A 13,653-nucleotide genomic window follows, 5' to 3' on the forward strand; every position below is an offset into this window, starting at 1 on the left:
TTTCTTGTGTTAATTAATCCAAGGCTCTCAGACCTGTTTTTGTTTTTTTTTTCTGTTCCATTATCCAAAGAGTTCAAGCAGAGACCAGGCACTATTGACAGAGCCAAGTCAAATCAGTTACCAGTGTAACCTGCAGCTATTTTTCATACATGTAAAAAACTGAATTTCTAATATTTTTAATCAGTACTATCTAATGGACAGAAATATGAAATAGTATGATAAGATGAACTTCAATGCAAAATATCCGAAGCAGTATTGATTTTTCCAAAATCATATTCAATTGGATTTTTGTGCTATCCTGCTTCACTCGTTAGTTTAGATAGAAGCTAGTTTTTGCCCAAACCTCCATGGCTGCTAGAGTTTGTGTTGAAACATTTGCTTCAAAATAACAAATACAGAATATGTTTTTTGGTTATTTAAAGGAAAAGAAGTTTTTAAACAAAACAATTTTATTTCTATACATTTAAATGTATTGTCATAGCCTTGTGTTGCTGCTTATGTTTTCATTTTCAAGAATTTCCTCTGGTTAAAAAAAATGCAGAAAATATACATGAATAACAGTAAATAAAGTCTGATAATGTATATATTATAGGTCTCATAAAAACTCTCTTTTGGAGGCTCTGAGTAACTGATAGATACTGAAGATAGACTGCATTGTGATAGACAGAAAAAAAACCCACATAAAATAAAGACAGATGTGAAAGTTCAGCATTTCACTTGTCTAAAATTGCTGCAACAACAATGTTGTCTAGACAGCGTATTTTATATAATACTGGCCCTGTCAAGTTATCATATTAAATCTGAGTAGTGTTTCCAAATATTATGGACTGCATGTGTAATGCACAACTATGTCAGAGCCAAATCAACTTTCATCTTGATTTGTTTTACAGGGATGCAAACAAATCCTAGACAGACAGGAGAGCAGAACTGTTAGCAACAGAAAAGAGTTTACAAGAATCTAACAAATAGAAAGGTTGGCTGTGAAGGTTGAACATTAACAAACAAACAAACAAGTGATTAAATAAACAAAAAATTTCATGCTGGTGGCTATGTATTTATTTTGTAGACTGTTTGATCTGGTGTTATGATACAGTTGTCTCCAGCATGCTGGTCCTGAAAAAGAGTTCCTGCACCAACAGAGCTCCAGCATCAGTGCCACCCATGACACTGTTCTTAAAGATGGTGTGAGGGGCTTCAAAGTTTCCCCCTCCCTAACTATTCAGCTAATTATGGAGGATCTTCTAGACGAAAGCTGACACACACACACTATATATATATATATATATATATATATAGATAGATAGATAGATAGATAGATAGATAGATAGATAGATAGATAGATAGATAGATAGATAGATAGATATTTGTGTATGAAATATAAAATATATTACATGTTGTGAGGTTAAAATTGTGCGTTAAACATGTGTGGTGATCAGTTGCAGTTGTGTGTGTACAAAAAAAATGTACAGTTGTCTGTATAAATAAAGTCATAAATAAAGTTGCAGTGTGTATGTAAGAATGTGCACTGACACTATGTAAAAACATGTTGTGTAATATGCAATGTATATAGTAGTTATGCAAAATCTGTCCACCGTCTTCAATGTCCAAAAAGTTTCCCAACCTTGTCATTGACTCATTGTAGAGTTAGATAGCAGTTAGCAAGAATGATTTCTTTTGTTTTCCTCTGTTACAGCAAAGCTGCTGTGGTCTACTGGAGAAGCAGCTCCATTGGAGCTGGTTGTCCCTGATCACAATTTTGTTCCACCACAATACCACCTCCAGGGTGTCCAGTGTGCAGCCTAAAAGCACTTAGACTAATCCTCAACTGTGTTTAGCAGGTCATAACAAATTTACATTTAGTGTGTCATATGAAAACCCCATGGTGTGAATCTAGTCATAACATTGGTTAACCACAGATTTAACATATGGTGCTTGCTTTTGTGTTTGAAAAGCAAAAATCAGCCAAAGTTACAAGCAGGTACCAGAATACACACAACAGAAAAGGAAGGCTTTTAAATGAACTAAAACCAATAGAGCTATTGACTACACATAGGTAGCCAAACCTGAGCAAATATGCAGCAACCTCACCCTGTGTAGTGCCAATTAAAGAAGAATAATATTCTGCATAAAATAAAATTATGGGGCACAGTGGTGCAGCGGGTAGCAACATTTCCTCACACCTCCAGTGTGCTGCGGTTTGATCCTAAGCTTAGATTTCTGCCTGTGTGGAGTTTTGCATGTTTTCCCTGTGTGCATGTGGGTTTCCTCTGGGTTCTCTGGTTTCCTCCCACTTCCCAAAAACACACAGATAGAAGGATTGGCTTTGCTAAATCAATCCTAAGTTGTGAAGGAGTTTCTGGATGTGTAGGCATAGTGCCTTGCAATGAACTGGCATCTATCCAGGGTGTATTCCTGGCTTAGACCCAGGAATAGGCTTCAGATTTGCTGTGATGCTGTCCTAAGATGGAGCTTTTTAAATGAATGAATAATAAAATAAATTAATAAGATAGTAAAATTGTATTATGTAAGAAATAAAACAAAACACATTATAAAGTCTTACATGTAACAAATGGTAAAATATATTTTGTAAAATGTCAGACATCTGTACATGTAACTATCTATAAACTATCAGCTATTAAATAAAATTATCAAGTGCTTAGCAGAAATGTTTTATAGAACTGCTTGCCATATTTGAAAGGGGGATACAGGATGTTTCCTATCCTCTGTTTCATTTCAGCCTATCAGCACTTGAGCAACAGGAATAAAGGGCCATGTCCCCCTTGACCAATCCCTGTTAAGGAATCCTTCAGCGCTTCAATCCCATTGAGCATTTCTTTTTTAGTAATACGAGTGGCTAGTGAATTTTCTGGCCTGATTAGTTTATTGTTTCAGAGAACAGCTCCTCCTGCTGAGATGATTAACCATGTGAGATCAATTTTAAGCACAAGTCATGTTGAAACATACTCACCATCTCCCCATCACTCATTAACTCAATTACAAGACCATGACATCACACACAGAGGTAAGTGGGGACATAAACACTAAAGACGGGTGACACCTGTCTGAAGTCCTGTGCTAGAGCCACTTGATGGTACAGCAACATAACCTGCAATTTCACTGTGATCATATTAAAACTAGCATCTTCTATTAATGTGTCTCCATTCCAATATTGGGATGCTGCAATTATGCCATGTTTAGGGCCTCCCCTTCTGTGAGAATCCTGCTGGCAAAACAAAAATCCTGACAAAAGCCATAATGAAAGGAAGACAACATCTTTAATCTTCACTGGAACTACTGAGTAAGCTAGGTCAATGATGATTCAGTTACACTGATCACTTGATGGCAAATAATAATATTAAACACACACACAAACAAAACCAACAACACAATGCCTTCACTGTCCTGGTTGTATTAAAGAGTGCTCAAATTTTATCTGTATTTAACGTAGTTTGCCAGACAAATGCTATATAATAAATGCTACTTCCAGACAAATGCTATACAATTCAAAACAGAACTTTTAGAATGGAATGTAGGATTATATCTGAACAAAACCTCATATAATTGTATAAACAGTATATTTCTAATTATGTTTTTTATCCATATTTATTATGGCAGTGATTAAGTCAATGACAAGTATAATATATTGATAATATAATGATATGATAATGCAAAAGAACATCCAGGAATGCAGACATGATCCTTCTTCTATATGGAGACTGAAGTCTAGTAATTCTGGGTTGTAAGTGTGCAATATGTAATGTAGTCTTAAAAAGTGCATCTAATGTCAACATTTGCTAATGCTAATATTAATGTCATGCAATAACCTAAAACAAGACTGCCATCTATCTATCTATCTATCTATCTATCTATCTATCTATCTATCTATCTATCTATCTATCTATCTATCTATCTATCTATCTATCTATCTATTGATTTATTTATACAAATATATCCAGGATTACCACCACTAGTTTGCTGGATCCTCTCATATCCACAATGCTAATGTCTGGCTCCCATGGCATCTCCTCCTTAATCAAACATTATAAACAACTCCATATCATCAGTATAGACTGAGTGGTATACTGCTCCAGAGAACTTGATTGAAGTTCTTGAAGTGAATTTTTTTTTCTTTTTTTTCTTTCAAAAACTTATGAATTTGTTGTCTACATGCAAATCTCATTTTGTTTTTTATCAAGAACCAGCTCCAAAATCTCCACCACTGAAACATCTGTTGTTAACTCTTTCACTGATAATACAGCAGTGAGATTTTTCTTATTTTCCTATATATTTAATTTTCTTGTTCTAGAGTAAGTATTTTTATTAATTAAAAATGACTCATCATACATGTTATCTGTATTTAGATATGTGCAATGCAGCCCTATTAATATTAATATTAATATTAATATTGCCATGCAGCCCTTTTCTTGCATTAGAAAACTTAAAAGAAAAGCCTTAACTCTAACTGTTACAAAGCAATGAAAGTGGAGGCTCCTTCTAAAGGAACAACTCCTCAGAGAAAACCTCAGCATATCAATTATTACACATCAAATTGTTAAAAATCTACTTATATGGTATTTCCAGTACACAAGTCCCTATGTACATTGTTGCGATAATAAATATAGCGCTGTATTGCCTAAACATTCTGATTCAGAAGTAAAAAGAAAAACAATAACTGTGATTTTACCTTATTTTTAATGTAGCTGGCACCAAGATGTTAGCAGCAGATGATTTAAGTCCTGTAAGTTGCGAGGTGGGGCCTCCATGGATCGCAATTGTTTGTCCAGCACATCCCACAGATGCTTGATTGGATTGAGATCTGGGGAATTTGGAGGCCAAGTCAACACCTCAAACTCATTGTTATGCTCATCAAACCATTCTTGAACCATTTTTGCTTTGAGGCACGGCACATTATCCTGCTGAAAGAGGCCACGACCATGAGGGAATACCGTTTCTGTGCATGTGCATCAGTGAGCCTTGGTCGCCCATGGTCCTGGTTCACCACTGTTCCATCCTTGGACAACTTTTGATAGTTAGCAACCACTGCAGACCAGGAATACCCTACAACAGCTGCAATTTTGGAGATGCTAGGATCCGGTCATCTAGCCATCACAATTTGGCCCTTGTCAAACTCGCTCAAATCCTTATGCTTGCCCATTTTTCCTGCTTCTAACACATCAACTTTAAGGTCAAGTTGTTCACTTGCTGCCTAATATATCCCACCCACTAACAGGTGCCATGGTGCAGAGAGAATCAGTATTATTCACTTCACCTGTCACTGGTCATAATGTTATGGCTGATCGGTGTATATGTGCCATATCATGAGATGAATGAAAAGTAGTGTGTGCTCTTTGTCACAGATCATGTGCACTCTGTCTTCACTCCCATCGCTCCATAATTGCATAAAGTTCAACTTTTCTCAGCTGTCACATCACTGGACATGCCCACTTCTAGTTGGCAACAGCTGCTGTCACTGGAAGACACCAGACTTTTTATTGAAAATGAATGATCTCCAGTTGCTTTGTCGCTGTATGTGTAAACGTAGCATAATAAGTATAGCTACATTGTAGTTACAATCATATTTTTATCAACACATAGAAGTGTAAAATCACTGACTGTAGCCCATCAGTTGCTTGTCATGTGTCAGTAGAAAGGGACCAGCATAGGCTTGCTGCTGCCAAGATATTACCTGGGTGGTGGAGTGTGTTTGGCACTGGTATGTGTTTATCAGGCATAGCAGCACTGTCAAGGTGTAAATACACTCAATATACTTACTGACCAATCAACTGTGCTGGTGTACCATGTCTATGTACAGTCAGACCAATGTTCATCTGTTTCCATGCATAATCTGGGTCAGGCCTACAGCCCTTCATCAGTGTCATTTTTCAGTCACAGTTGTGCAGTTGGCTGGAAGGATTTGGTTGCTGACCTGTCTTTAACCCAGAGATTTTATTTTTAGCATTTTCTTTTACAAATCTACATAAATGCTGCTATGCCTTAAACCAGCATTGTGCATAATACCATGTGAGTGTCACTGCTGTGTCCAAAGTGCTCAAAGAAATATCTTTGGTGGTTCATTTCTATTGATGGAGAGGAAATAATAGCTGGATCTAGACACCTGTCTTTGCTACTGTCATTACTGTACTATTTCTTCCATCAGACACTGTACACCAGATGATAATGAAATTCACACCACATCAGTACTTTGCACCTGAGTCACGATTCATGTTAATTACTATCACTAGTATTCAGGTCACATCTTGTACAGCACTGCATGTCTAAATTTTGTCTTTGGTGGTCAGAATCATAGCACTGATTTGCTAGTCCTGCATGTACTCTGTATTTTGTATGATTTACCTTCATTAAACAAAGTCTGCAACTGCAACTGACTATTCCCTGACAGCTACTCTACAAGAAAATAAATATCTTTAATATAGTAAAAACGCAAAAAATTTCTGGCCATATTTTTTTATTTTTAAGCTTTACATTTTCTTGTTTGATTGACAGATCATTTTTGCTATTTTTTTAAGCATTTTCAGAAAGAAGTAAATTATCTGGCAATAGAAAATTTAATAAGAAGTAAAAGTAGCTCATTTTGATTATAATCAAGATATTTTAACTTGCTTGTTTTTAAGATTAAAATTTTTGCAGTGTATGCTTTTGACTGTGCAGTAAAATAAGCAATTCAACATATTACTATTGGGCTCCATGGTTACAGATTCACTCTGTATAGGCTCATGTAAACTTAAACAGCATTTTAAAATATTTTTGTGGAATTACATAGTATTCACTATAGTAACCCATATTTGTCTTATATTTTGACATTCACTAAAGTGTAAGTGAATGCATGTGACAGAGAGAAAGGAGAAAGAGAAAAAGACAGAGAACTGAATGTTCCCAGAGATGTCAAGAGGCAAGAAATGACATGCAATGCCTTCAAAGCACACAACCACTGGCGAAGAGAAGTTTGTGGGCAGCTGGATTCGGCTCCAGGCGATCAGGAACTGATTCCAACAAGGCTCACAACTTCAATTTCTGTCAGGGCTTGCTGTCTTTGTCTACTTTCCTCTCCTTCCTCCTTAAAGGACCTTGTCAGAATATTATTTTTCAGCTGTGAGAAATGTATCATGCCTTTTCTGTTAATGACTGACGCTACAGCCAGTAAAATTAGGGGAAGTATTTAGGTTATTATAATGTGTATAATATAAAATGATTACTGTGCTGTACCTTAAGAATGACAGTGGAGTGTGTTAAAAATGATAAAAAATATAGGAAAAAATTGTAGGAATTTTTAAAAAATGAAAACAATATAATTATGTATCACTTTATACTGTACATCCAATATGACAATGCCTATATTGTTAGTTAAAAAAAACAAAAACATTTTTTGAATTAAGACTTTTTCCTGACTGCATGGCACATGCAGACCCTCACATAAGGTCTACAAAATTCATAAATGAGTCTATACATTCATAAATTTTGGTGAGGAAACCTCATCAAACCAACAGCATTTTTAACTCAAAACACAGGTGTAACATAAGTTCCATTCATTTGCTGCACTACTGAACTGGGTGGTTAGTGCTGTTGGTGCTAGCATATCAGTTCACTCTTTTCAGCAGAGGAAGTGAGCAGTGGTGTTCTGCAAGAAGGTGGGGGACCCTGTTTGATGAAAAGCTGAGGGAAAAGAAAGACAAAGAGAGGAAAAACTCATGCTCTCAGTGTGTTATGGAGGCCACACACAGTCCTGAATCTGCAGTAGTTGCTTTCACTCATTTACATGAAGTACCGTGCACTAGAAACATTGCCTTCCTGCTCTGAAATTCAAGCTGCTAAATTAACTTATACACACACGCTTGCACACAAGCCCATACATCAACACAAACACAGACTGACACATAGACAGGCCGGATGAGGGCTATACTGCTAACACATCAACACACACCATGGTGGACACATGAAACCTGCTTACACTGGACTGGTGATAGAGGGCAAAGTCCATCACTAGGTGATGGCAGCCATGCTCTCCCCAGCCTCCTCCATCAAACACTGAGCTTCTGTGCTCTTACTGGACATCAGTAGAAATGGGGTTTGCATGTATGTGTGTGTGTGTGTGTGTGTGTGTGTGTGTGTGTGTGTTTGTGTATGCTCAGCAGGGTTGTATGATGTAGCCAGCAATTTCAAGAAACCCTGAAAATACCCTTGTAAGTAACGAGTGTTAATGATATTATATTCTATAAGACAGTCCTGCAATGCACAGTTTGAATTTCCCCCCATTATATCTTTAAAATACACAGCATAAGGGTTTAATATTAACTGATTATTTCAGCTTAGGTGACTCTGTTATATGTATTTAAAAATAATGTAAGAGTGGTAGGATCTTTTTTACACATTCATTCATTGACTGCCTGGTCAGGGCCGTGGTGGATCCCTATTGGACATGACCATAATAAAAATAAAATCTAGCTAACCTAGTTTGTTTAGCTTAATCTGCTTAAAGGTAAATCCCCAGATAAAACTATAATTTATTGTTATTTTTCATTGTTTATAGAATTGTCTTGCACTGAACTGTACCACTTACTGTCTGTGGTTTAGCATAACTCATGATTTTTCCCTGTTTTCACCCAACGCTACAACACCCAAAATACAGTATGGCAGTCTGTAATTCAAGCACTAGTTCTTCCTGTGATCTACTAATCAGGACATCTGATATCTCATGTGACATAATTGTAGAAAATACAGAGGTGTTAACATAGCAGGACTTTTAATTGAGTGATTTTTAAAAGCAGTCCAGAATTTGTTTTCTAAAATATTAGAATTTGTTTTGGGAACCGAAAACTCAAGGTCTATAGTTACTGTCCAGTCTTTAGTATTGTTTTACAGATGGAAGTTTGCAAGGATAATTCTGGCTTGATTTGATCCCCTGGCATTGGTTATTACATCTTGTTCATGGAATTGCCTAGCTAACACAAACCATTTTGTTACTTTGCACAAAATTAATATGATTTCTAAGAGCATTGTAAAGCCATATACTGTTAAGAGTCTTATGTTATGCATCTTACGATAAATAATTTTTTTCCAGCATAGATGCAGATGTTGATGTGCAATTTCAACATCAAATGCTTATTAAATTTTAGATAGTCATTAGCTAGTTAGCCTGGTGTGTATTGTAGACTAATTTGCCGGTGACATTTAAGCAATTCTCATGTACAGGGTAAGAAAACATTGTGAAAATATTTCATTATCTAGATATAAAGAAGTATATTGCAATACTGCTTCCAAAAGTGTAATCAACTTGGAAATAAACGTCAATAGTTATTGGAATTGTTTTAGAATGGGATAACAGTAGCAATATGATGAAAAAGGTCAGCAGGAGAGTAGTAATAGGACTATAGGTCTGGAAAAAAACAATAGATGTTCGAAAAATATAAGTAGATAATAATTAGAAATAATTAAAAATAATGACATTTACAGTCTACTCGGACAAAGTTTATATAATTAAATTCTGTAAAAATGTCCTGCTGACTAAGACGGAATGATTTGAACTTAATGTTTATTTTGTGCATAAAGGCTTCTTACTTCAGTTCCTTCATTACCTTTCTGTCACAGCCTAGCTTCAGAAGGTGAGCCAAACTCATTGTATTTACTCAAACCAGTTAATCTCCAAATCTATCTTTGTTAATCCAAATCAAGAGAAATAGGCTGTTCTGCAAATGTTACAATTAACCTTACCACCAGTCTTGGGGAAAAAGTTCCATTTTTCTCTCAACTGGCCTGGGAGTTAATTATTATCTCTGGCATTTGAGAGGAGACACCAGGAAATCAAAGATGTTCTAACCTTTGGAAAATAGTCAAGAATATAGACTAATGGTTGATGGTATATTTGAGATGTTTATGAGCTAATAATTCAAGTGGTCCAAAGGTGAGAAGAAGGAACAGGTGAAATTGTCTAAAGATCCATTCTTAAAATTTTAGGGATTGAAAGAATCAGGATTCACTTAAATCATTAAACACTGTATTTTGAAAAGAGGGCATTATATTACTCATCAGTTAGATTGCTAATAAAACTAAAAGCCCTTTGGCATAATAATAAACATAGGATAACCTTCAACTTCTGTGTGCAACCCACAGGACATTCATTGTAGAGCAAGTACTAAAGTTATATGCACATTTTAAAGCACCACAGTACCCCTGATGCTTGCATGCAGTCACTCCCAACCTATAATATTTCAGTGGAGGTCAGGCTGGGTCAAGCAGGTGACATGGTTAAAATCCTGTGTGTTTTAACCAATGAAAACAAGTCATTATCAGGTCAATCACCCAAGGTCAGCTGGCTGCACTGATCCCAAAGCTAGCCATGTTGTCATTTAGCAAGATCTGTTAAAGAAGCATTTAATAGCCAAGCTGGGAGAGAAAATCTAAGCACTGGTCCATTGAGAAGACAGAAGGGCTTAAATAATTGAGAAGTCAGCAGATTGGATTTTGGCAGATTTGTTGTTTTACATTGATTCTGTGGAGTTAATCCTTTTTAATGTCTGGCCTGGACATGAGCCACTCTCACTGGGAAAACAGTTCACAACCCTGTGTCACATGACTAATGAGCCAGTAAAAAAAAGACTGGTCAATCAACTTCGGACGCCAAGCTAAATCAGCTGTAACGATTAGCCACCTGACACTATACACTAATAAATTATTTCACCGTTTTATGTTTGAAAATTTGTGTGGGGGTCAAAATGTAAACAGAAGAGCTATAAGGAGGTGAAATGAATAAGTTGATTGATTGATTTTCTTTTAACCAGAACAAAAACTTCCTTTTTTTAAAAAACATAATTCCCTGTGAATTATCCTGCTATATGTAGACTTTAAATATCTTTTAACACACTGTCAATAATTTGTGATCCAAACAAAACAAAACAAAAATAAGAAAATTAAAAAATTCCTAAGAAATTATTAAGAAAATTCCTGTATTTTTATAGGGCCATATTATTAAAAAAATACTCTAACCAGGATGGCATTTGGAGAGGCAAGTTAAGCTGTACAAGACAGCAGCGGCTTTGTGTGAGGGAAGAAAATGTACCACTTATTGGTGGTATTAGGCCTGTGCAATAAATAGAATGTACATGACAGAGTTTGCACTGATTCCAGACCCCTGCTAGCTTGGGTGTGCGGTTATTGCCTGTTGGCTTAAATATTTACTGTGGACCAATGTATTCGTGCCTGTACTACCTGAGATTTACTGGCTATGCTGGGTTCTGTCAAGATTATCATAGGTGATATATAGCAGGATCGAAGCTCACTGTTCAACAATGTTTAAGGTATATACAATGGCCTATGTATTTTCACACAGTCCCAGTACACAAAAGAGGGCCTCTCTTATGTCACCAGAGACCTGCTCTAGTAGAATGCTATCTGGTTTAATCTGTGTATATATATATAACATAATGGTAAAATGAGATCACTGTGAAGGGCTTTTTCATGAATATAGCATAATGCCTGTATTGTACATCACACTAAACACCACTGTGTTTGCCACAACTTAATGACATATTTATTTTTAACTACTAGAAAATAAAAATGCTTATTAATTAATTTTCATTCAAATTCAGCTTTGCATTTAGGTTTCTCCTGAGCAAAATGATGAAGCAGTCCATGCAGTGGCAGTGTTTACCAATATCACATTACAATGGGTTCCTAAATTAGGAAAACATTAACAGCTGATATTACCTTCACTTATTTGACAAATATGAACATGTATGAGTTGACTCAGGAACTCATAATTACAAAGGAAACCAATGTTTAGCTATACAAGGGGATAATACATGGTCTATTTAATTACAGCTTGTGGTTTACAAGGTAAACATACATAGGGATAATGGAGGACACTGGTATTCAGTAAAACCATCTACAATACAAAGTGGTAGGCTTTTTAATAATAGATATTTGTTTTAAAACCCATGCTGCTTTAGGTAACCAATAGGATCTGTATTTTATTTTTCACAGGCACTAGGCTAATGATGACAATACAGAATTATGTCTTTCAGAATCTTCCTGTTAAGATCATTTGAAACACAATATTGATTTTTTTCTTGAGAATTTAAACAGATAAAATTACAACTTGATGAGTTACCAACAAAAAGCAAAAAGTAAAGCAATGACAAAAACAAAAGTAAAGCAATGATGTTTCAGAGGTTCTTGTTACAGGCCCTAAATTACAACTTCCCTTTTTCTTAGTGAAGTTACAGTACTGCTTTAGTCAATCTATTCCTGGCTTTGTTCCAGGGCAGGATTTTTTAAAAGGCAGCACATGAATTTATATATATGAGAGAGCTGAGGTTAAGCTGATGAAACTTAGTTTAACTTCATTTAAATCTTCATGCACAGCTGCAGAGGATTTATTAAAGCTAATTTGTTCAAATAAATTATTACCTTTCACTGTGGTTATGTATGCTACTTTGCAAATTAGACCTACTTTATTTCTTGGCACATTACAAGAAAGCAGTTTCTCAACATATATTATATATGGAGAATATAAAATCAAATATATATGTTACTCATTTAAAAATTCTGCTATTGGTAAATAATCTGGCCATACACTTCCTACCTTCTCATGAGGCATGTATCAGTATATAAGCACTCTTAATAAAGCTGTAACATCTCTTAGTCTATACCATAGGCTGGTGGGAAAGGTGAGGATAGATAGTGCTAAAATACAAGGTTAGGTCTTACAAGGTGTTACAAGGTTAGGGTGCTGGGATGTGTTAGCTTCTAAGGTCACAGGCACTACACAAATGGCTCCTGGGCCTAGTGTCCTTTTTCTTAGATTGAGTCATCTGACTCCAGTGTGTACAAAAACTGTATACTGACTAAACCCATAGTCAGAGAAAGAGAGAGACTGAGACAGACAGATAGACAGAAATAAATTGCGCCAAAGAGAGCAGAAAACAACAACTCACTTAAAAGTGTCAGACATTGGTTAAAAACTCCCACTAACAGTGAACCACAGGCAATAAAAGCTATGCAGATGAAAACAGCACTACATTGCCTTGGATCTCATTTGGACTTGCTGTGAACCCAAAAGATTAGACCCAAGCTATAGACTATGCCAGACTGAGGAGAGGCCCTGACTGTCTCTTACCCAGTTTGGACTTAATAGGGATAAGGAATATGTGGTTTTGCTCTGTTCCAGATAATTGAAGGACTGGAAAAATAGCACCAATGAAATACAAGCCGACTGTCTAAGTAATTAAAGAATGCAGTACAGTATATATAAAAACATGTTTAAAGCAAAAACATGTTTAAAAGGATGATGTAAAAAAAAAAAAATCCTTTTTCGTCGGTCTTTATTTATTGGATAAGGTAATAAATAATTATGGAGTATTTCAACACAAATTTAAGAACTTTGATACTAAACATCTTCATTGATTGTCAGCTGTTAAGCTGTGCACCTGAGAAGCCACCACAGAGAATTTATCCCACCACTTATTTAATAAGTATAATAAATTCCCCCAATATGTGGAGCTTACTCTTGGTTATAAGCATCTGGATTGGGGTGGGGCCAGACTATACTGCATGTCGAATATGAGGGAACAAGTTAATCTAACAAAAATATTATCACAGGGCTAATTTCCGATGAGGTGCCAGAGTTGCAGAGGACCTGGA

Source organism: Hemibagrus wyckioides, linkage group LG05, assembly GCF_019097595.1.
Source record: "Hemibagrus wyckioides isolate EC202008001 linkage group LG05, SWU_Hwy_1.0, whole genome shotgun sequence".
NCBI lineage: Eukaryota > Metazoa > Chordata > Actinopteri > Siluriformes > Bagridae > Hemibagrus > Hemibagrus wyckioides.